The following is a 25,574-nucleotide window of genomic DNA, read 5'->3' on the forward strand; positions in this document are numbered from 1 at the left end:
CTATTATATGTCATTGTGCAAATAGTGATGAAGAATATAATGAATTTTTGTTTATTCCGCAGTATTGATCTTCCCTGGTCCATATCTTTATGTAAATACTGTGTGGCTCCGTAAGTTTTCTTATGTGAGCATTTCCGATTACATTAATCATGGGTTCTCTTGTGGTTAATTTAATTGATTTTTCTGGATACAAATTCATATTCTTATGTGATTTGTTAATGTCCAAAGAAATCCTTCTTTTCTTGTGAAAGTAAGGTCGCTCTTGTTATTCTTTCGGGAATGACATTTTATGGGGGAGAGTTCTTAATTGAACTTGTGCTTAATTGCCAAATCTTTGTGGGGAGTGCGGCTGTGGAATATTATAGGGGTTATCTTGTATCTTTATAAACTCCTTGATGAATGCATTTAGTTTCGGCAATATGATTGCATCTAAAAAAGTTGATATGTGCTTTCTTTTGGTCATGAAGTATCTCTATGGAAATTTCATTAGGATCCCACTAATTTTCGTACTTTACCAATTTTATTGACAAAAAGGGGGAGAATTAATGTGTAGTTCACACTACAAATACATATGATTTTCGGATCATTATGTAAGGGGGAGTGGTTTCATGTGAGATGAAGTATTGACTAAGGGGAGTGATACATATCACTATAGTATTGTTGTCGAAGTTGTGATACAATTAAACTTTGATGTTGTGTAATAATACTATGACATTGTATAACAATGATTGAGAGCTATTGTTTTCTCATTGTTATGGCTACGGATCTTCAACAACGATGATGCTGAACTGAACATCTTTAGAATCATTGGAGTACTTGGAAGTGACGAAGATTTCGAGTAATGTTGAAAAACCAAGGAGATCAAGCATTTGGATGAGAAGCTATAAAGTTTCTTTATTTTGTATTCCATATGTATTGATAGTTTTGTCACTTAAATTGACAAAGGTGGAGATTGTTAGAGCACTGCTCGGTCGAACTCGCAAGTGTTTCTATCTCAAGCTTGTTTGTCAAGTTTAGTTTCCAACACTATAAGTCTTGATTTCTAGTCTACTTATAGCTAAGTATCGGACTAGGATAGTAAGTGTAGTTGAGCTCTAGATTCCACGATGTTCATCATATGAAGATGAAGAACTACTCAAGGAACTTGTGGAACTTCATCGACAAAAAAGGTATGTGGCGACTTGAACTTATCTATCACCCAAAAGTCTATCTACTCTATCTCCTATTTTGAGACAAAAGTCGTATTGTTATATAGACTTCTATTATACACATTAGTGTGAAACCCGTGCTACGTACCGAGTATGATGGGAATCGGTTCCCATTTGGTGAGGCGGGGCTTCACCCCGCACCCGTTCCAGAAGGGGTTCCAGTTAACAATTAGATTTTAATATAGTCGACACTAAAAAAATGATATTAACTTAAAATAGCTAGGTAGATCTAAAAGTGCGAAGCATATGAAGTGCTTCCCGTCGAAGATGATGTAATCAAGAAAATGCATTGATATATACTACCTACGTTTGTGGAAAAGAGATACTTTTTCATTATAGCCTAAAAATAGGCCAAATTGAAAAAGTGAAAGTTACACTTTTCTAGAAACGGAGGGAGTATTTCTATAGAAATCATGTACTTGTATTAAGAATCAATCAGCCAATTCAAATGCTCCTCCATGCTCCAACTCCCTGTAGTTAAATAAAAAATCACACTCATTATATAATTGTATCAATATATGATATTAGAAATACCTAAAAAAATGATAATAATAAAAATAGATTGTGAATTATTTATAATGAAAAGCATATGTAGTGCTTCCCGTCGAAGATGCTGTAATTAAGGGAACGCACCGATATATATTTCTTCAGAAATCATGTACTTACGTTATGATTCAAGAGGCCAACTTAACTGATTTTCCAGACTCCAACTCCCTGTAATTAAATGAAAAATCCCACTCATATAGTTGTATCAATATATGATAATAGAGACACTATAAAAAAACACGATTATTAATATAAAACAGATTGCCAACTCTAAATAGTACAAAGAATATGAAGTGCTTCCCGTCAAAGCAGATGTAATCAAGGGAATACACTGATATATCTTTCTTTAGAAATCAAATATGTTTTTTGGCTACCAGTGTGAGGCCTTTCTTGAGTTCCTCGCTTCAAGAGACATCTTAAACAATGTATTGGAATAGCCAAAAGGCAAAAAAAAAATGCAACAACTCCGTAAATATTCGGTCAAGAACGCGTATACTTGAGTACGGATTGTAAATCATTTGCTTTTGAAAATATACAACTGTATCTTGAAATGTTGTTGAATGAATTGGAATATTCGCTGCTACCAAGTCATAGGATGCAGTCAAAATCTAGAATACCAATTATTTTTCTGAAAAAGAATCATTCTTTTCTGAGTCCAAAATTTACTGAAATTTATACTCCAGATGTAGAGGAATCATTTTACAATTCAATTTTCCATTGCATTTGAGACGATCCGTGAGTTGCTACAAAATTTAAATCCATGCATGGATTAAGGTAATAATAGCATATTTGTAACACCCTGTGTTTTTAGCATGGCACATGCTAAAAGATGCGCCATGGCCTGAGATGAAGCTTCATCCAAAGCTTCTGTTGCGTAGGAAAAGGAACGTTGGCCCTTGGCCAATGCGTTGACAATGTTAAGCCAACATGGCTGGGCATCGGGTTGGCAGTGGACATCCAACATGGATGGACACCGAGCTGGTAATGTACAGCCAACATGGCTGGACATCGGTTTGGCAGCGGACAACCAACATGGATGGGCATCGTATTGGAAGAATACAACCAACATGGCTGGACATCGGGTTGGCAGTGGACAACCAACATGGCTGTACATCGGGTTGGAAGAATACAACCAACATGGCTGGACATCGTGTTGGCAGAATACATCCAAAATGGCTGGACATTGGGTTGGCAGTGGACAACCAACATGGCTGGACATCGGGTTGGCAGAATACAACCAACATGGCTGGACATTGCAGTTAGCCAGGGTGGTAAGGTACAACCATCACGGCCTGGGGAGTTGATGAATGATTTTTTCTCCCCCAATTTAAGTTGTAAAAATGTCAAGTTAACATATATAGGGAGGGGTAGTTGGTTGAAGGTACATATGCGGGCCATGTACCAAGTAAGCTTCATAGCTTAGCCGGAAGAGTATAAATGATGCCTAAGTCTCATTTATAGTTGCATAACCTTCCTAATGGATCGTATTAAGCATGGGCATCATTATGCCATGCCGCAAACCAAGTATTCATCACTTGGATGCATTTTGACGGAATGGCCTATACGGACTAGGACATTATCATTATTGCTTGGCCACGGCCATGCAAACGAGTTGGATTAAGTTTCTTGTCCCTTTGGATGAACTACGGTCTGTGCTTGATCCCTTTGGAGTAGGGAAGGGTACGTAGGCAGCCACAATGAGTTGCAGCATTGCCGGTCCAGCACTTTGTCGCTCATATCATCTAATTGTGAGATGATTGCAACATTCTGGCCTCTCATACCATCTGGATCGGTAGCTCGACGCAAGAGATGATTGTGTCCAAACTTGATGAGGCAAGTTGCATTCCATTCACTGGATGCTCATACTTCCTATCAAGGTGTTCAGAATAGGCTAAAAACCAGAGTGTCGTAATTTAGCTCAAGAGGAGTCCATTTTGATGGGAAACGGCCCAAATATCAAGACATGTTGATCTATATATTCACATGGTCACAAGAATTTAGCCGAATTCCATCGTTTAGGGCCTCAAAAGGTCGTTTTTTCCTTTTTAGGAAAGTTTTTGTTCTCTTAATAAACCCTTAGCGGAACAATGGTAAGTTGGAACGGTGTAGAAGCTAAGTTAGCTGCATCATGCTCCACAAGCATGCTTTCAAGGGAAAATGGACATGCATTTTCCTAGCTTTGAGGCCCGAATCGTAGCTTCATCATGGCGCATCAGGGAAGTTATGGCATGCGGGGTAACGCGCCAAAGGCGTAATTTTCCGGTCCGTCACAATATTGATGAAGATCCAATGAAATATCATGCGTTTCATTAAATCTCTCAGTCTTAAAAGTTGACATATTTTAAGTTTGCACAATTCTTAAGGTAATGAAGAGAGAGGGATATTTTTGGTATTTTTTCAATTATATCATTAGGGATAAGAAATGACCAAATTTCTAAAACTATATCATAAATATTTGTAAATTTTCTACAGTTTAAAAACATTTTGAAGCACCTACTTTTTTTACCCTATAAATATGTTTACTCAATTTTTTGGCTTTTAATCATAAACCGAAATTAATATAGTAGTTTTTTCTTTATTTTTGTTTTTGGATTTTAATAATAAATACTTGAATTATTCAATTTTTTGGATTTAACCATAAATGTCCAAAATTAATATAGTAGTTTTTTTTCTTCTTCTGGATTTTAGTAATAAATACGTGAAAGTAGTATAGTAACTTTTTAAAAAAAATTCGACGATCAAGATTTTTAAAAGATCAAGTAAACTCGGTGTAATTATGCGCAATAATTTTAGGTCGTCTAATCAAAGATCTTGGCCATCTAGCGGTTAGACATATCGAATAATGAGGGTCGTCCACCGGGTGTGTACCAACCACCTACCCAGTCTACACCGCACGGTGTCAGATCAACGCACTATATTTTACGAGATTTCATCCGATGAAAACGAATGGTTTTTCCCCAAGCCAATTAGAGCGCGCGGTTACGCTCACCCACCAATAAAAGGGAGGGTAAGCTCCACCAGTGTTATGCATCGGGTATAATTGGAATCAGCCTTCATTTGGTGAGGGGGGGCTTCGCCCTGTCCCTGTCCCAGAAAGGGTCCCGATTAACAATTACGACCTAAAAGTGGCATGTACATTCTTTTAATTTCAAACCTTATACTTGTGTTAAAAATAAAGTGGCCAATTCAACTGCTCCTCCAGGGTCGAACTCCATGAAATTAAATGAAAAATCACACTCACTTTTTTATTTGTATAGAGGAATACCAGAAAATAATTAAAAAAAATGAAATTAGAGACACTAAAAAAATGATACTCAAATAAAATAGATTGCTAACTCTAAATAGTGCAAAGTATCTGAAGTGCTTCCCGTTCAAGATGACACAATCAAGGAAATGCACAGCGTGAACCGTTCATATACTTGTGTTAAGAATTAACTAGTCAACTCAACTGCTACTCCAGGCTCCAACTCCCTGTAGTTAAATGAATATTCACAATCAATATATACTTTATAACTATTTTGATATTAAAGACACCACCGTGATTCCAAAAATATAAGACATGTTGGATATTTTCTTGGACAGAAATATCGCAGTGGCTATCAAAACATATATTCGGTACCAAAAATTATAAAGATTATTTACTTTTAAAAATGCTAATCATATTGTTCCCTATATAAAGTTTGGTTTTATGGATTAATTCAATTTTATTTCAATGCAATTTCATATTTCATATTGACTATGAATTCCATAAAGTGAATTTTATTCCATGCAATTTCCTATTAATTATTCATTCCATTCCAATGTAGCTAGTATTTAACCCCTACGCACCTTGTATGTCAGGAATCGGCCTCCACTTGGTGAGGCGGAGCTTCCCCTCACCCGTCTCAGAAAGGGTCCTAATTAACAACTGAAGTGGACAATGGAAACACACATTATCATCATTAGTTAATTAATAACCGGAGCCACGGGCCATGTATCGGTTAAAGTTGGGGAAATTTCTTAAAGAAAATTACTTTTGGAAAATTATACCAACTTTTGAAATCAGTAAGTAATTCATGGTATTGCTAATATTGATACTCTAATGACAATCGGTGTGGCTATATTTGAGGGCTATCGATCAAACTAACACCACGATTACCCTTAATATTGTTGGATTTTAGAATACCTATGTGACATTCATTAGTTAATCAACTTTTACAACTTAAAAATAAAGGAACTGTAGATGGTGGATTTTCGACAAAGGATAAATTCGTAAACTCATAATTATACGAAACTCTGATTCAGTAATCGGACGTGAGTATCGAGACACGAGTCACTCAACGAATTCTCAACAGAGAGTACTTTCTCTCAGATTACATGTAGATATGTAGTCTCACGACTGGACAACGGTATATCTCATGAACACTGAATACTTTCAGTGATTATTTCTATATAGCATCGCGAGATGGACGGCTCCTAGACAGCTTTCTCTGCTAGTATAGAGCGATAACGTCTTCAGGAACAAACAACAAGTTTACCCTGACTATATAAAGGATATGACTTATCGGCAAGCTCGTATCAGGATAATTAATGCTCCTAGACAGCTTGCTTTGCTAGTATAGAGCCACAAAGTTAATTATTCCTAATTACAATCGCTCCTATTCCATGGTCGAATCCACGACTGGTCCCATGGAATGACAATAACAATTGTTCTGATTCTATGATCGAATCCACCGCTTGATCTCATAGAATAGCAATAACTATATTATCTCATTACTCCGATTTCATGATCGAATCCACAACTGGTCTCATAAATGGTAATAGATAAACCTTAATTACTTCGATTCTATGGTCGAATCTACGATCCCATGGAATGGTAATTCTCACCTCATTATTATGAATTCGTAGTCGGATCCTCAGCTGATCCTATGAATTAATAATAAACATCTTATTACTCAGCTTTGTGAATTATTCTCCACTGAATTCCACAATTAGTAATAAATAATCAACAGCCGGGCATCTGAGCTACCTCTAAGTAAGCCCCGATTCAAATGGTGAAGGTGTATTCAACGATGATACACTAACAGTCACCACACGAACGAGTATTTCAGAAATACAACGAAACGACGAACCTATGCAAAATAGAGAAGAAAATAATAAATAATTAAAAATATTGACCAGGGTATTGGGAGCACAGACACACGACCAACCGACCGTGTCGTGGTCAATCCCACGCCAGTTTTATATTTTTAATGCATTTTTATTATTTTCCATAATTTGATGAAAATTCTCTCATTTTATCAAATCTCCTTCGTCTCAAGGAAACTCCTCGGTTTCATGGTACTACCATAAATCCATAAAAAATAATATAAAATTAAGGAAAGGAGTGTGGGGCATGACCATTGGCCAACCGGACATGCCTTGGTCCCGACCGGCCCACACCCCACGGTTCCTTATTATTTTATTATTATTATTTCTTTAATTTCATGAAAAAACTCCTTGATTTCATGGTATTTTTGCACAAATCATCAAATAATAATAATATAAAATAAATTATGCAAACTTGTGGGACCGGGCCTTGGCCAGCCGGCCATGCCCTAGCCGGTCCCACACGCCCCTTTGTTTTATTATTTTATTATTATTAGTTTTCCTTGAATTCATCAAATTCCTTGATTTCATGGTATTTCTCTCAAATTAGGAAAAATTCCCTCAAATCATCAAAATACTTAAAAAATATTAAAAAAAAATAGGGAAACTCGTGGGACCGGGCCCTAGTCGGCCAGCCATGCCTTCCACGGTCCCACACGCCCTTGTTTTTATTATTTTAATATTTTTTACTTCATTAAACTCATGAAAACTCCTTCAATTCATGGAAACTCCCTAAATTCATTAAACTTCTCAAAATTCATGAATTTTTCATAAAATCATCAAAATATTATAAAATTCAGGAAAAGGCACCACGGGACCGTGGTCACGACCGGCCGACCATGTCTTGACCACGGCGGTCCCACGCCTCCTCATTCCTTATTTTATAATTATTTTTCATCATCTCATGGTGTTTTCCTCAGTTTCGTCGAAACCCTAATTTTGGCATATTTTCTCGAATGGATGCTCAATTGCACGCCAGAAAATATCAAAATTCTCAGGACTGAGACGCGGACGCCTTGGGGACACGAGCACGCTATCTTGACCGACCAAGATTGGCTCTTTGGCTCACGGAAGCCGGTCCCATCAATTTTCACAGTTTTGACCTAATTTGCACAATTGCTCGTATTAGGTCCAAAACTCTCCCAAACACTTTGGATTTTCATGAAGTGATCGTTAGTCGGTCACGGGACAACCCAGGGCCGGTTTCATCACTCCATGGTCGGTCCCTCGCCTCATCATAATTAATTAGGTTTTCTCACCTAAGGCTAAGACGAGCATTTTGAATAAATGATTAAACCAGCATTTAATCATTCTTCCACCAACAAATCATCAACTCTTCAAGAGTTCTTCGTATTTTCTCACGTGAGCATATGGTAACTACATGGTTGATCCACGGTCCCATGTAGTCGCTCCCTCCTTCGTCCCATGGTTGAAATTCTGACAACCATGAATTGATCATCAATTGATCAAATTAGGGTTTCTGAATCCAAGGATCATCATTCCAGATTCCAACCCTAATAATTTTACGATGACCTCATGGTCATTAATTTTATTAATTTTGCTCGGTTCAACAACCAGTCTTCTAATTAATATTTTTAGTACGCTGCTAATAATCCATCAGATGAGCAACACGTGCTCAGACGATCAAATATTCAACAATTCATCACATGAGCAGCACTTGCTCAGATGAGGAATATTTGCTCAATATTGGTTCAACAATCAATATTCAACGATCCATAGAATGAGCAATACTTGCTCACTTCATCGTAAGAACTATACCACTGTCTCATGACATGTTCAATTCATGAGTTTCAGAACATCATGATCAACTCAACGACTACATGGACTCATCGTCCCATCAAACCACGAAGTCATCAATTGACTAACAAACCACGAGACGTCAATCGTGTCACTTGGGGGATATCACTTAGGGTTTTGGTTTGGCGGTCTACGGCACGTGTGTTCAAACACACGATGGAATGTGTGCAAGTCGTGCAATCAGTTGAAGGAATTCACGAGGTAGTGGGTGGAAAATCGACCAAGTCTCCACACATTGAGCAACTGGTTTCAAACAAGATCTCCACTTCCCCACTCCTTGATTCCATCAACTGTCACACTTCATGGAATCATGGTGTCTAATATTCCAGCAATATAAATAAGTCTCTGAATCATGATTGAATCATCAGCATCATCAGTATCATCAATCTCACGTCTCATCGACAACACGAGATCATCAACTCATCAATTGAGCAACTACTCTCAATTGAGAAATTTCAATCACTCAGAGCTTATCGTATTCGGAATTCACACACCCACAATCTTTGATTACCATTGATTCCATATATTTCTCAGATTCCCTCCTACAGATCAACCCATCCTCTCTTGTGACTGAATTTACTCTGGAACGGTCATTGTCTTGATTTAGGCCAGAGTACTACAGATTGATCTCTCGAATCTAAAGCACCCCCTTTGCAGCGGTGCATCTGTGTGAGGTTTAACATTTTGCTCGGTTCGAGGAGTCTCCTCCGTACGGTCGTCTCCTCAATTCCTTAAAAACCAGCAAATCGTTTATTCCCCATCTATAGATTGGCGACCACAGTGGGAGATCATTCTCTCGGTTGGAATCTAACAAACTCACAAGATGGTTGGTCTTAGGACTAATTCAACTAATTCAGATCAGAATATTTCAAACGGCAACACTCCTCATGTTACACCTGGCGGCATGGAGGGCAGAGGGATCCCGACTTTGGCAGAGTTGGCTCAAATCTTAGAGGTCCATACCAGGAACATGGACCTGATGAAGGAAACGATAAACCACATCCTCGACTTTCTCATCAGATTGACATCCGAGTTAGGCAGTATCTCCGCTCCAGAAGCCTCCACACCGGGGACTGAGACGTCATCTGACCCTCAAATTAACAGCTTCACCACATACGAGAAGCCGGTGGAACAAGAGGTCACGCATTTGATTGAAAATCTATGCGAACTCCTGCACTTCTCCAGGGATCAGCGCACAGACACATTTTCAGTGCTTAACCAGATATCATCCAGCGTACAAATAATGCCACCAACACCATCAGTTGAAGAAGTCTCCCTAGTTCCTGGACATTCGATCGACAACATCTCTTTTGGAGAAGAATATCGCATGACAGATGAAGGACACAACCGAGCATAGTACGTCACTGGTTTCATCAAAGGCACCGAATTCAGAAGAGCTCTCGTTGACACCGGTGCTTCCACCAACATTGTCACTATGAAGACTCTCAGGATGGCCAGATTCCCACAAGGTAAAATCGTTCGCTATCCCATCCTAATGACAGGATTTGAAGGAAGTCAAAGCCATACATATGGATATGCATACATAGATTTGAGGGTGGGGCCGATTCGATCGAAAGCAAAGTTCCATGTGATCGAGCAAGAACCTGACTACCACATAATACTGGGACGCCCATGGCTCCATGATAACAAGGTGGTCCCTTCAACATACCATCAATGCATGAAGGCCCTGCTCGAAAACAAGATCGTTCGCATTCCGGCTTCATCATCTCTTTATGCTCTCGTCTATGATACTGATTTCCTTCAATCTCAAAAAGGCGTCCCGGAACCTCCAAGCAGGATTCGCAGTACTCCACTTCCAAGATGGAAGACTATCGAAAAGGCTGATAACGATCCGTCATCCTCAGCTGCTAAAATGATCAAGTCATAATGATCAAGTCTCAACTCCAGGGACAAACTTCATGACCGATCGAGATGTAGAAGGGAGAGTCATTTATCGCCGACGGAAATATTAGCAATTAATCGGGGAGAACGATGAAAAGTCTCCCCGCCATGAAGAATCGTGTCAGAGTGAACTATCACTTGAAGAAGAAGTCCAAGATGCCCCACGGCAACTACAGGATGGCACTGACTCTACCACTGACGATCCCGAAACAATCAACATTGGGACTGAAGACGATCCAAGGCCAATCCTGATCAGTTCAACGCTATCACCAGAGGAGCGGGCCGAGCTGGTAAAATTATTGAAAGAATATCAAAATGTGTTCGCCTGGACGTACGAAGAAATGCCGGATCTAGATGACAAACTCGTCACCCACCACCTGCACATCGTCCCTGGTTCCAAAGTTATCAAACAACCGCCCAGGAAATTTAGACACGAAGTCGAGGAGCAAATCAAGGTCGAAATCCAAAAACTGTTGGCAGCAGGGTTCATCAAGCCTATTCTTCATCCAACGTGGCTAGCGAATGTGGTACCTGTTAAGAAGAAAAATGGTCAAATCAGATGTTGTGTAGACTTCAGGAACTTGAATAAATGTTGTCCAAATGATGATTTTCCTCTACCCAACATTGACATGCTCGTTGATGCAACCAGTGGTCACGGTATGTTCTCATTCATGGACGGCTATAGTAGGTACAACCAGATCAAGATGTATGAACATGACGCCAACAAGACTGCGTTCCGTACTCCCATTGGGAATTTTCACTACACGGTTATGCCCTTCGGATTAAAGAATGCTGGTTCCACCTATCAACGAGCCATGACTGCCATATTCCACGACATGATGCACAAGCAAGTAGAAGACTGTGTTGATGATGTGGTGGTAAAATCGAAGAATCGAGCATCTTATCTCGAAGTTCTAAGGCAGGTGTTTTAAAGGTGCAGAGAATACAAATTAAAAATGAATCCTTTAAAGTGCGCATTCGGAGTTTCTTCCGGAAAATTCTTAGGATTCCTGGTCACGGCTGAAGGGATCAAAGTCGACCCAGATAAGGAAAAAGTTATTACCACCATGCCTCCTCCACGTACCGTGAAGGAACTACAGAGCTTTATGGGAAAGGTAAATTACATTCGACGCTTCATTCCTGGATTAGCTCAACTCATTGCTTCGTTCACACCTCTGCTGAAGAAAGGAGCAAGCTTCACCTGGACAGCTATTCAACAAGAAGCTTTCCATAAAATACAACCGATATTATTGTCACCGAACGTCATGAGGTCTCCAGTGGAGGGACGACCCCTGATTCTTTACACAGCCTCCAGTGACGTCGCCGTTGGCGCGCTCCTCGCTCAGGAAGACGACGAAGGCGTCGAACGACCGATTTACTACTTCATCCGCAGAATGAGAGATGCTCAACTCCGATATCCAAAGGCCGAAAGAGCATACCTGGCATTGGTACATGCAATCCAGAAGTTCAGACATTACTTACTATCTAACAGGGTCATACTTATCTCCATAGCTGATCCCATAAAGTTCTTGCTATCAAATCCAACCTTGATAGGAAGACCAGCGAAGTGGATACTCCAGATGTCAGAATATGTCATAGCTTGCACGCCACCTAAAGCCATCAAAGGTCAAGCGGTTGCATACTTGCTCGCCGCTTTTCCAGGGAAGACACAATAACACTGCATGAAAAAGTGCCCGGCGAGTTCCCAGACATCTTGGTCATCAAGGAACAAACATGGCTTCTATACTTTGATGGATCTGCCACCCCTAGTAGTGACACCGGAGGAGCGTGTATAGTGATGGTGTCATCATCTGGTGAAGTTTTCTCACATTCGTTCAAGTTGGATTTCCACTGCACCAACAACGCAGCAGAATATGAATCCTTCCTATTAGGATTACCCTTGGCCAAACAAGCAGGAGCAACACACCTCGAGATAAGGGGAGATTCAAAATTATTGGTCAACCAGATGAATAGAACGTATTCTCTCAAAGAAATTACACTTTCTCCATTCAGAACCGAAGCTCAGCGACTGTTGACCTATTTTGCTGACGCAACGATCGTCCATACTGGACGGACTAACAATAGGCATGTTGATTGCCTAGAAACTCTCGCCTCCAAGCTGCAATTCGAAGGAGCACAGAAAACGATCACTGAACAAAGGCGTACAGTATCTTCGACTTGGCTCACTCATATCGAAGACATTCCAGCGAACGATTGGCGAGCACCCATCATTCATGAATTGGGCAGCTCTATCTCAGAAGGCCAAGTCAGCATCAAGGAATTGAAGAACTACTTCCTGCTTCATGGAGGGCTATACTATCGAAACCCTGATGGATCTCTATCACGATGTCTTGGGAACGACGAAGCAGAGGAATAGCTCAAGCGCATACATGAGGAAGTATGTGGGAAAACGTTAGTGGTAACACTTTACAGAAAGCTTCAAAGAATGGGGTACTACTAGCCATCCATGGAGACTCAGTCAAGAGCTTTACAAGGAGCTTGTCCTGATTGCCAAACACCTCCCCATTACTTGGAGGTTTTGACGGTCCACCACACTGGGGACTGGAGGGAACCTTACATAAAATACCTCCGGGACAACGAACTACCACTGGAAAAGAAGCAAGCAGTCAAACTCATTCAGAAAGCTAAGAGATTCGTCTATCTCGATGGGATCTTATACCTCAAAAGCTTTGGTGGAAATTTACTGAGGTGCTTAGCCGAACATGAAATCCCCACAATCCTGAAGGAAGTACATGATGGAGAACATCAAGGAAAGAGGAAACTATTTCTTCAAATTCATGCGAAATATTATTGGCCAACCATGGAAGATGATGCAGCCGCACACGTTTAGAGGTGTCACCAATGCCAAACCCATGGTAATCTCATCCACACTCCTTGTCTCCCGTTGAATTCTGTGAATAGTCCGTGGCCTTTCTACAGATGGGGACTAGATATCATTGGGAAGATCAATCCAGCATCTTCAAAACAACATGAATACATCATCACTGTGACAGAGTACTTCACCAAGTGGGTCGAAGCTATTCCTCTTCGAAGCACCACTAGAGTTACGATTGCGGCCTTCATCAAAGAGCACATAATATGCAGATTCGGAGTTCCTAAGCATATCATCACAGATAACGGAACTCCTTTTGCCAATCAAGATGTTGAGAAGCTGCTCAATAAATATGGTATCAAACAAATCTTCTCCACGCCTTACTATCCACAAGGAAATGGTCAAGCAGAAAGTACCAACAAGACTTTGGTCAGGATTATCAGTCGGACGATTCATGACAATCCTCGATCATGGCATGAGCAATTACCCATAGATATATGGGCTTACAGAACTGCACCAAGGAGCTCGATCGATACTTCGCCATATTCTCTTGTCTATGGAGCCGACGCCATACTTCCAGCAGAAATCAAAGTTCCCTCAGCCACGATTGCAGCGTCCAGTGGTGTACAATGGGATGAGGCCGAAATCTCCAGATCAAGAATCGCTGAGCTAGATATGCTGGAATCAAGGAGAACCAAGGTGGAAAAATATGTGGAAGCCTACAAACAGAGGATCTATAGAGCCTACAGCAAAATGGTAAGACCTCGAACATTTCAAGTAGGAGATTTGGTATTAAAGACGGCAAAGCACATTCAACAAGACATGTCCGCTCCAAGTTCTCTCCTAAATGGGAAGTGCCATATGTTGTTATCAAAGCAGTGTCTAGCGGATACTACAAAATTTTAGCAATCAGTGGAGGAAAGGAAGGAAACATCATCAATGGCAAATGGATCAAAGCTTATTATGCCTGATCCATGAAACAAAATACCTCTTTATTATTTCAAGCATTTTCAAAAATGTAATTTCATTCCTCCAAAGAGCATGCAAATACTCCTTTGTTCATTAAACATTTCAAAAATGAGCAAAATTCGTTCATACCATGATCAACTGTCTCACCTAACTAGAAACTCATATTTACTCAAAAACAACAACCACAAATGCTCACTCAGAGCAAACCATCCAACAATGGATAATCCCTGTTAGAAGCCTCGTCAAGCTTCTTCTGAAAAATCTTGGTCTTTGCCTTCAAGTCTTCGACCGCTTTCTCAACCCTTGCCGACTCCAGATCCAGTATCCTCTCCTCATCCAGTAAAGCTGCATTCATGGAAATTGCATCAGCAGCCTCTGTCGCCTTATGAACCTTGATTATCTCAAGACGACGATGGAGCCAGCTTACATTGAATCGCAATACCTCACAATTCGAGACCATTTCATCCCATTGGTGCAGTTCATGGTTTTTAACGTCTCCCAAGTGCATCTGATTCATTTCCCCGATGATCGGCAATAGCCCCGCTACCGTGGTTAAAAGGGTTAGAAAAAAACCTTTCCACACTTCTGTGGTAGCAATGTGACCATACTTCTTCTAGATCTTGGTGTACAGAGACGCATGACATTTGGGAATCACGAATTCTCCGACCATTTCATTGTCTGGGAAGGTATTAGTCAATGGGGATTTGAATAAAAGCCCAGCGGTTGGGTATTCACGAGCGTGGATACCGTCTCCAGTCTCCACGGATCCTACAGAACCTTCACATGCCTGGTTACTGCTTTCCTCAACCTCAACCACAGTCACGGACTTTCCAACTCTTTCTTCGTCTAGCATCGACGACGACACAGACGTCCGCCTACGATGAAACGAAGAAGTGTTAATCCCAGGACTCAGTACAATCTCAAGAGTCATAGGTTTACTAACAGACGATCCAGCTTCAGCACGAGCCGGTCCATACCGGGAAGGATCTCTAACAGTCCGCTTAGGCCTTGCATTATGAGGAGTAACATTCTTCTTACAGTCCTACGACAAGTCATTCTCTTGTGATCAAAAATCTCGATTGGACAGAGACAAGAAAGGAGAAGAAGAAAAAGTGTCCAACTTACTGAGATAGACGTTGCTATTTGATGCTTCGACTGAAGATAATCTTGAGAAGAAATGCTATTACTCTACATGATGGCAAGAGGGTAGGATCAAAACTTCTCTGCACAATGAAACTGACTCAGGAATGGAAGAAATATCTGCGTGGATCATAGATCTGGAGTCTTGAGGATATATATATCAGGCGATAGTCATATAGTCAACTCAGTTATGAGTTTCACTGGAACCCTGGGCTTCAAAGATCGATACCGAAGACGCGGAGGAAAATAACACACTGGGGACTGAACATCACGGGTCAGAGGATAGGCCACGTGTCCTTATGCACGTCATGAATTCTCAGTTGTGTGTTGTGATTCTTCTCATAAAAATCGACGAGTCATGATGAATTTGGATATATGGACATTGGTCCATGTCATGGATTAGAAGAAATCGACATTAAGAAAATGTTCATCATTCAGAAGAAAAGTCTAATTGAAGTAAAGTCGTTTAAATAGTCAAAAACAAGATATCCACTATGAAGACTAAAAAGGGAATGTTGTACCATCTACAAGAAGATGGAAGTAAAACTACTCGTCGGACTCATCCGAATTGTCAGCTTCATCGTCACTGTCCTTCTCGGAATCATCTTCTTCAGAGTCACTGTCAGGATCATTGGTGAAGTCTGGTGGACGGAAGATAACATCATCATCATCTGAATCCGAATTATCTTCTACTGCAGCTTCAGCTTCAATTTTCTTCATCGTCCTCCGATGCTCTCTTTCATATCGATCAGGATTAATGTAACGCTCGGATGGTTCCCATGTGATCTCTCCTTCGGAAGCATCAGCATCAGAATCAGAAGGCACCCCATCCAAGAATTGACGCTTCTCCTCAACCCTCTGTCTTTTACGCCGGGTGCGATCTTTTTCACGTTGACGGGCATCCTCATTTTTGTCTTCAGCTCTTTTCTTTTCGAGTTCAGCAAAAGAGACTCTTCGCTCACCCAAAGGAACATTAGGCTTCGTCCCTTCCTGGGTAAACTTAGCCTTCGATCTCGCTACAGGAGCGTCGGAATCCTCATCAGAAGAGCCATAGGAAGAAGAGGAATACCAATAATCATAATTGCTGTTATTGTTGGTCGACATTTTCTGGAACCGGAAGATCAAAGATTACTACTATGTAAACAAACCAACATCAACAAAAAACGGTAACTCTTAACTCTTACCTTTTATACTTCCACTAACAATAGTGATAGTAATGCTAGAGTTAACACCTCAAAATCGTTCGTCTCTTCGAAAACTGCAAAAAACGAACGAAGCTTTAATAATTTCAAAACTGATTTTTCATAAAATCACAGACACAATTTTCATAATGCGAACATTCATAAAACTGGCCTATGAAGTTCATAACAATAAAATATTTCATCATAAATATATTGTCTATCTTCGAAGGTTCCTCAAAACCCACGTTTCTGATTTTTCGAAAAAGCAGCAATTAATGCAACTTGCATACATAAACTCTCAGGGATTTTATTTGATGAAAACAAACTCATGAAAATAAAATATATCATCATATTTTGCACAATATATGTCACGGATGCATATATATATATAAACTATTTTTCCTTCGTATCGTCATTATTTGGCTTTAAAACGAAGGTTTATTTCAAAAAATATTGTGAAAGCTCACATCTCATATATATGATAAAGTTTTGTATTTACATGAAAGCTCATAAGCAAAATTTTATCACTGGACACAAGTTCATCATACATATTTTCCTTCGTGTCATCGTTATTTGTCTTTAAAACGAAGGATTATTCCGATTTCATGAAAATTCACTTTTTTTTATGATAGAACCTTGGTACACATGAAAGCTCATAAACTAAGTTTTATCACTGAACCTAGGTTCATATACTAAAAAAAATCTCTCCTAAATCAGGGATTATAGTTAGTTTTCAAAACTAACGATCGAACGAACATACGTTTTCAAAAAACGAGGGTTTTTTCATAAAACTCACACTGATATACAAACATGTATATAACTTCATCATGATAAAAGCATGAAGAACTCATGAGGATCATAAACATCAGCAAAAAAAAAATACACGTACTTGGTAGGCCGAAATTTGGCCGGCGGCGAACGGACGACGACTGGCGGCGGCGGCGCCCGACGGTCTTCTCCTACTGCTGGCGTGAAGGCGCTGAGGTGGTGGAGAGCTGGTCGTGTGAGGAAAAAAAAAGAGGATTAATCTCTTTTATATCAATTTTATTTCCAAAACCTAATTTTCCAAGGATTTCCTTATTAGGCCCGACCTGCGAATCCTAACCGACCACGGACTCGTCATCCAAACCAACGGTCCAACACCAATTTATGCTCATCAAACGATGCTCCAATCATGACATTGAAGCCTTCATCAAGTAGTGGTTTGATCATTCTCTCTAAATCCGGTAACGTCTCAACTTACGACTAAGTTCAATTACTGGTATTATTATTTATGGCCGGAAAATCACCATTTAATGTTGACTAAGGAACACAGCTTTCCTCAGTAAACAGGGGACTTAATGTAGATGGTGGATTTTCGACAAAGGCTAAATTCGTAAACTTATAATTATACGAAACCCTGATTCAGTAACCGGACGTGAGTATCGAGACACGAGTCTCTCATCGAATTCTCAACAGAGAGTACTTTCTCTCAGGGTACATGTAGATATGTAGTCTCACGACTGGAAAACGGTATATCTCATGAACACTGAATACTTTCAGTGATTATTTCTATATAGCATCGCGAGATGGACGGCTCCTAGACAGCTTGCTCTGCTAGTATAGAGCGATAACGTCTTCAGGAACAAACAACAAGTTTACCCTGACTATATAAAGGATATGACTTATCGGCAAGCTCGTATTAGGATAATTAATGCTCCTAGACAGCTTGCTCTGCTAGTATAGAGCCACAAAGTTAATTATTCCTAATTACAATCGCTCCTATTCCATGGTCGAATCCACGACTGGTCCCATGGAATGACAATAACAATTGTTCTGATTCTATGATCGAACCACGGCTTGATCTCATAGAATAGCAATAACTATATTATCTCATTACTCCGATTTCATGATCGAATCCACAACTGGTCTCATAAATGGTAATAGATAAACCTTAATTACTTCGATTCTATGGTCGAATCTACGATCCCATGGAATGGTAATGCTCACTTCATTATTATGAATTCGTATTCGAATCCTCAGCTGATCCTATGAATTAATAATAAACATCTTATTACTCAGCTTTGTGAATTATTCTCCACTGAATTCCACAATTAGTAATAAATAATCAACAGCCGGGCATCTGAGCTACCTCTAAGTAAGCCCCGATTCAAATGGTGAAGGTGTATTCAACGATGATACACTAACAGTCACCACACGAACGAGTATTTCAGAAATACAACGAAACGACGAACCTATGCAAAATAGAGAAGAAAATAATAAATAATTAAAAATATTGAACAGGGTGCTGGGAGCACAGACACACGACCAACCGACCGTGTCGTGGTCAATCCCACGCCAGTTTTATATTTTTAACGCATTTTTATTATTTTCCATAATTTGATGAAAATTCTCTCATTTTATCAAATCTCCTTCGTCTCAAGGAAACTCCTCGGTTTCGTGGTACTACCATAAATCCATAAAAAATAATATAAAATTAAGGAAAGGAGTGTGGGGCGTGACCATTGGCCAACCGGCCATGCCTTGGTCCCGACCGGCCCACACCCCACGGTTCCTTATTATTTTTTTTTTATTATTATTATTTCTTTAATTTCATGAAAACTCCTTGATTTCATGGTATTTTTGCAAAAATCATCAAATAATAATAATATAAAATAAATTATGAAAACTTGTGGGATCGGGCCTTGGCCGGCCGGCCATGCCCTAGCCGGTCCCACACGCCCCTTTGTTTTATTATTTTATTATTATTAGTTTTCCTTGAATTCATAAAATTCCTTGATTTCATGGTATTTCTCTCAAATTAGGAAAAATTCCCTCAAATCATCAAAATACTTATAAATATTAAAAAAAATAGGGAAACTCGTGGGACCGGGCCCTAGCCAGCCGGCCATGCCTTCCACGAACCCACACGCCCTTGTTTTTATTATTTTAATATTTTTTACTTCCTTGAAATCATGAAAACTCCTTCAATTCATGGAAACTCCCTAAATTCATTAAACTTCTCAAAATTCATGAATTTTTCATAAAATCATCAAAATATTATAAAATTCAGGAAAATGCACCACGGGACCGTGGTCACGACCGGTCGACCATGCCTTGACCACGGAGGTCCCACGCCTCCTCATTCTTTATTTTATAATTATTTTTCATCATCTCATGGTGTTTTCCTCAGTTTCGTCGAAACCCTAATTTTGGCATATTTTCTCGAATGAATGCTCAATTACACGCCAGAAAATATCAAAATTCTCAGGACTAAGACGCGGACGCCTTGGGGACACGAGCATGCTATCTTGACCGACCAAGATTGGCTCTTTGGCTCACAGAAGCCGGTCCCATCAATTTTTACAGTTTTGACCTAATTTGCACAATTGCTCGTATTAGGTCCAAAACTCTCCCAAACACTTTGGATTTTCATGAAGTGATCGTCAGGCGGTCACGGGACAACCCAGGGCCGGTTTCATGACTCCATGGTCGGTCCCTCGCCTCATCATAATTAATTAGGTTTTCTCACCTAAGGCTAAGACGAGCATTTTGAATAAATGATTAAACCAGCATTTAATCATTCTTCCATGGTTGATCCACGGTCCCATGTAGTCGCTCCCTCCTTCGTCCCATGGTTGAAACTCTGACAACCATGAATTGATCATCAATTGATCAAATTAGGGTTTCTGAATCCAAGGATCATCATTCCAGATTCCAACCTTAATAATTTTACGATGACCTCATGGTCATTAATTTTATTAATTTTGCTCAGTTCAACAACCAGTCTTCTAATTAATATTTTTAGTACGCTGCTAATAATCCATCGGATGAGCAACACGTGCTCATACGATCAAATATTCAACAATTCATCACATGAGCAGCACTTGCTCAGATGAGGAATATTTGCTCAATATTGGTTCAACAATCAATATTCAACGATCCATCGAATGAGCAATACTTGCTCAATTCATCGTAAGAACTATACCACTGTCTCATGACATGTTCAATTCATGAGTTTCAGAACATCATGTTCAACTCAACGACTACATGGACTCATCGTCCCATCAAACCACGAATTCATCATTAATAAAGCTTTTAAAGTTGCCATTTCTGGCACTACCGAAGGACTAGGAGTAATTTCTTCACAAAGAAGCAGATTCTCAAAACTGAAGTTTCCAAAAACCGGTTTCTCTAAAGAAGAGTCTTCGAGCTCCCCGCCTTCACAAGAAGAACTACTAGGTTTATCACTAATCAGACGACCTAGAGTGTTTCTTTTCCAAGCCCGTTCTACCTCGGGCATACACTAGAAAAACAAAACTAAAAATAAAAGTCCTAAAAGGGAAGGGAAGTTCTATGCAAACACAAACAAGGCTGACTCCACCACAACAAACGGGGGATGAACCGTTGTCGTCGACTCGGGCCACAACTCCTATGTTGTGTACGAACCCGAGGGGCCGAGGTGATATCGTAATCACCGTCCTTCTCTGCAAACAGTTTAATATTTAATCTATCCTTCCGTAGGGTTTAAAAAAAATTAATGTCCAAATGTCCAAAGTCCAAAAGAAATGTCCAAAAAATAAAGTGCAAAGAGAAAAAGAAAAATACAAAATAAAAAGAATTCCTAATAAAATCTAATAAAATAACACTCTCTCTTTTTTCTCTCTTTTTCTATAAAATAAAATAAAAAATTCTTCTTCTTTAGCTCCTTTCGCTTTGCCTTTTACTTCAAGTCTTTAAATATTCGCCAAAAGCTTTGGCAAAAATTTCTTTCGCTCCAAATTCCCAAAATCTGAAAGGAAAAGACAAAAACCCAAAAACGTAAAGAAGAACAAAAAAAACTAAAACTAAAACTAAAAAATAAAAAATAAATAAATCTAAAAACTCTATCCTAAAGACAAGCCCGCGTCGGCGGCGCCAAAAATTGATGTTATCTCAAATATGTTGTAGTAAAGAGTTCGTTGAGGCTTGTGAAGGCAATGAATTCTAGACTTAATGGAACTTAAAAATATAGAAAACTTAACTCAAAATTGATTTCAAGTGATTGGAAAATAACCAAGACACTAGAATCCACTATTACACATGAATGATGTCAAATATTTCATAACTCTAATCATCCTTTTAATCCTTTATTTCTTAATCCACAAATAATCAAACATATTCTCAAAAATTAATTGTATCCCTTAAGCATAGATTATCTAACCAAAGCATAACCTATCTAATTGAATCACAACTAATGAAGAAAATTATGTAAACTTTTAAGAACTCTGCAAAAGCAGTGATTGAGTGAATTATAATTAAATATTAGAGAAAATGAAATAGTTACCCATTGTTCATGTGTGAATAGCTTCATCCATTGCCTTGGTTACGAGTGAATTAGCCGCTCATCATGTTGGAAACACGCTCAAAAGTTGATTTCATTTATGCTCAAAGGGTTACAAATGATGAATAGGGGAGAATTTTAATAAAAATCGGGTTTGCAATGCTTATAACTATTGCAAAAGCAGTTACAAAGAGCCGTTACTGTACTGTTGCGTTGTTTAAGTCTGTCTCTGATCTGCGACCCATAGTATGAGTCGCTGACACTGTTTAGAAACGACGGTTGTGGCGAGTCTGTTCTTCGTGTTCTTCAGTGTTCTTCAATGGCAGCAGCAGCAGCAGGTGGTCTCTCTGCAAATTCGATTTTTTTGACTCTGTGGTGCTCTAAACTTCTCCCAATCTCTCCGTCCCGCTTCTGCTCGACCCCAGTAGCCTATTTATACACCTTTGGACTAAGAATCTTCGCTCATTACTCCAGAAAATCTTCCCATATCTCGACATTAAAGAAAAAATAATAAAGGAAATTTTCTTTCCTTTCTCGCCTCTTCACACGCCTGCTGATGTCGATATACTCTCAGGGCATTGTTTTCACGTTCCACCAGAAGTAAAACTCTATCAATCCACACACCAACTACACAGAACTCGTGATGGAGCAACCAAAACCCGAGCAACCCTGTTTTCTTCACTGCCGATTATCCAACCAAATTCGGATGATTTTGAAGCCCATACCACGCCTGTATATCTCAGTCAAGTGTTCCCGTGAAGTTTTATCCATTGAATCACACTATAACATCTTCAAATTTCGATCGAAAATTCTCAGAGAGCTTCCACATTTTTCTCGCCAATTTTTAAGTTTCAAACGAAGAAGATGGTGTCCCCCTAACCAGCTGTAGGGTGCGAATAACAGCTGTCTTTTGGGGTGCCCCTTAGTAATTGAGGTGCCCCTTAACCAAATATGGGCTCCGTATAGCAAGTGTCCTCCGGGGGTGTTCCGAGTGATTTTTCGAGCCGATTTTTCCAACAATATTTATTTTCCAAAAATACCTAAAAATACACAAAACACCATAATAAGGACGAAAACGAGTACCAACAATACTAAACATTGAGGACAAATTAGACACATAAATGCGTCTATCAAATACCCCCAAACTTATTATTTGCTAGTCCTCGAGCAAAACTAATAAAAAATAAATAAAACCGAGTTAATATCGGGAGGGTTTACCAGAGGTGTACCTACAAAACCATTACTTCTAATTGGTCACAAGTATCCAAAGAGCTATGAGGACATACATATTCTCAACCTATCTCCAAGTAACTAGAATTCCAGAGAAATTAAAGGTGTCAGCTCTAAAACTGACTGAAGAACAGGGAGACACATCCGCAACACTGCTAGATAAAGAGATATTCGCTACACAGCTAGATAAACATTGTAAGATGCGTCCGCTGCTTTACATCTTGATAAGATTAGGAGAGAGATAAAGATGAGAGGGACATCTGCTACACAGCTGGACTAATTACGTGTGATGAGTTAAACCAGTGCTAGAAAGATCTTGTGCCAGATTGAAAGCGGACTAACAAAGCAACCAAATGTTTCTTTCTTTGACTCTCTCATAGTGCTCAGTAGAAACAACGTCTTCTTCGGTCTTCAACTGTTGATGATAAACTATCGAACCTCATAAAACCTTGACAATTAACTCTTCTCTTCGATTTCTTGCTTGACTTATAAATTTCTACTTCCCTTTGGCCTTATTGAACAAAATGTAACGATGATTTTTTTTTCGTTTTTCATTTTTTTTTTTTGAAACAAAAATTACAAGACAACAATTTACATGGCCATGAGAGAAGGACTTTCAAAACTTGGATCTTCGCAACTTGTGATGTCTTGGTATCATGGATTCTAAAAATTTATATCATTTGCTCTTATAACTTCAACTTTGATTTTTGAATTATTCTCTTCTATTGTTGCTTCTAAACCTAAAACTTCTTCAACTTTCTTCATAGATTTTGATGTCGCTCCGCTTATTGATGATGATAAGTTTCTACTGAGAGAGAGTCACAATCCAGTAACTAAGACTACATTGTGAGGTTGCTTTATCTTTCTGGCATTTCCTGACCTACTTGCCTTTCCATCATGTATGGTTAGGTCCATCACGGTTACCCTCTAAAAGGAACAAGTTCTCTCCTGAATTTCAAGGATCTCAATGTCTTTTTCTCTAATGTCTCAAAAGGTTGTTATCCCTAGCATTCCAATTTCTATCTTTTCGGTGAGAAATAGTATGTAAACTTAGCTAACCGGGTACCATGTGACGCTAGAAGTTTCAAAAGTGCAACTAAAAAGTTCTTCCCCACCCCCAAACTTAAATCTAACATTGTCCTCAATGTTTCTAATGAAAGAGAAATACCAAAAAGTAAAGTAACATAAGGAATCAGTAAAGAGAGAAGTCTGAAAGATAGTACCTGGGTGAAGAGAGAAATCAAAAACTAATATACAACATACAATCGCCTCGATGGTCAATCAAGGGTAAACAGGGTCCTCCAGAGGGACCTCCTCAACATCACCTATTGGAAAGGGATCTAAAAAGGGTTTCAATCTCTGACGTTAACCTTCGAAGAACTACTACCATCCGGTGTCTCGATCTCAACAGCTTCATGAGGAAAGACAGTGCGAACAATAAAAGGACCCGTCCACCGAGAACGTAACTTCCCATGGAAAAGATGCAAGCGGGTATCATACAGAAGAACTTTTTGACCTGGAGAAAATGACTTCCTTAAAATATTTCTATCATGCACAAGTTTCATTTTTTTCTTATACTCCTTCGCACTATCGTAAGCATCAATACGAATATCGCCCAACTCATTGAGCTGGAGTTTCCTATGGGCTCCTTCCTTGTCAAGAGAAAAGTTTAGCTGCTTAACAACCCAATAAGCTCTATGTTCTAACTCGACAGGTAAATGACATGCCTTGCCATACACAAGCCGATAAGGCGACATTCCAATGGGGGTCTTAAACGCAGTACGGTAAGCCCATAAGGTATCAGTAAGCCTAGACGACCGGTCTTTCCGATTAGGATTAACTGTTTTCTCTAATATACGTTTTATCTCCCTATTGGAAACCTCAACCTGACCACTAGTCTGTGGATGATACGGGGTAGCTACCTTATGTGTAATACCATATTTCTTCATCAAAAGCCTAAAAGGTCCATACAAAAGTGCGACCCACCATCACTAATTATAGCTCGCCGTGTACCAAAACGTGTAAGTATATTATTTTTCAAGAAATCAATCACAACCCTATGGTCATTGGTTTTACACGCTCCACTTAGAGACATAGTCTACAGCGACAAGGATGTATAGATTACCAAAAGAATTAGGAAACAGACCCATAAAGTCAATACCCCACACATCAAAGACCTCGACAACTAAAATAGGGTTCAAGGGAATCATGTTCCTACGGGAAATGTTTCCTAATTTCTGGCAACGTTCACAAGTAACACAGTAACTGTGCGAGTATTTAAACAACGAAGGCCAATAGAATCCACACCGCAATATCTT

The sequence above is a fragment of the Papaver somniferum genome, unplaced genomic scaffold, assembly GCF_003573695.1.
Source record: "Papaver somniferum cultivar HN1 unplaced genomic scaffold, ASM357369v1 unplaced-scaffold_128, whole genome shotgun sequence".
NCBI classification, from domain to species: domain Eukaryota; kingdom Viridiplantae; phylum Streptophyta; class Magnoliopsida; order Ranunculales; family Papaveraceae; genus Papaver; species Papaver somniferum.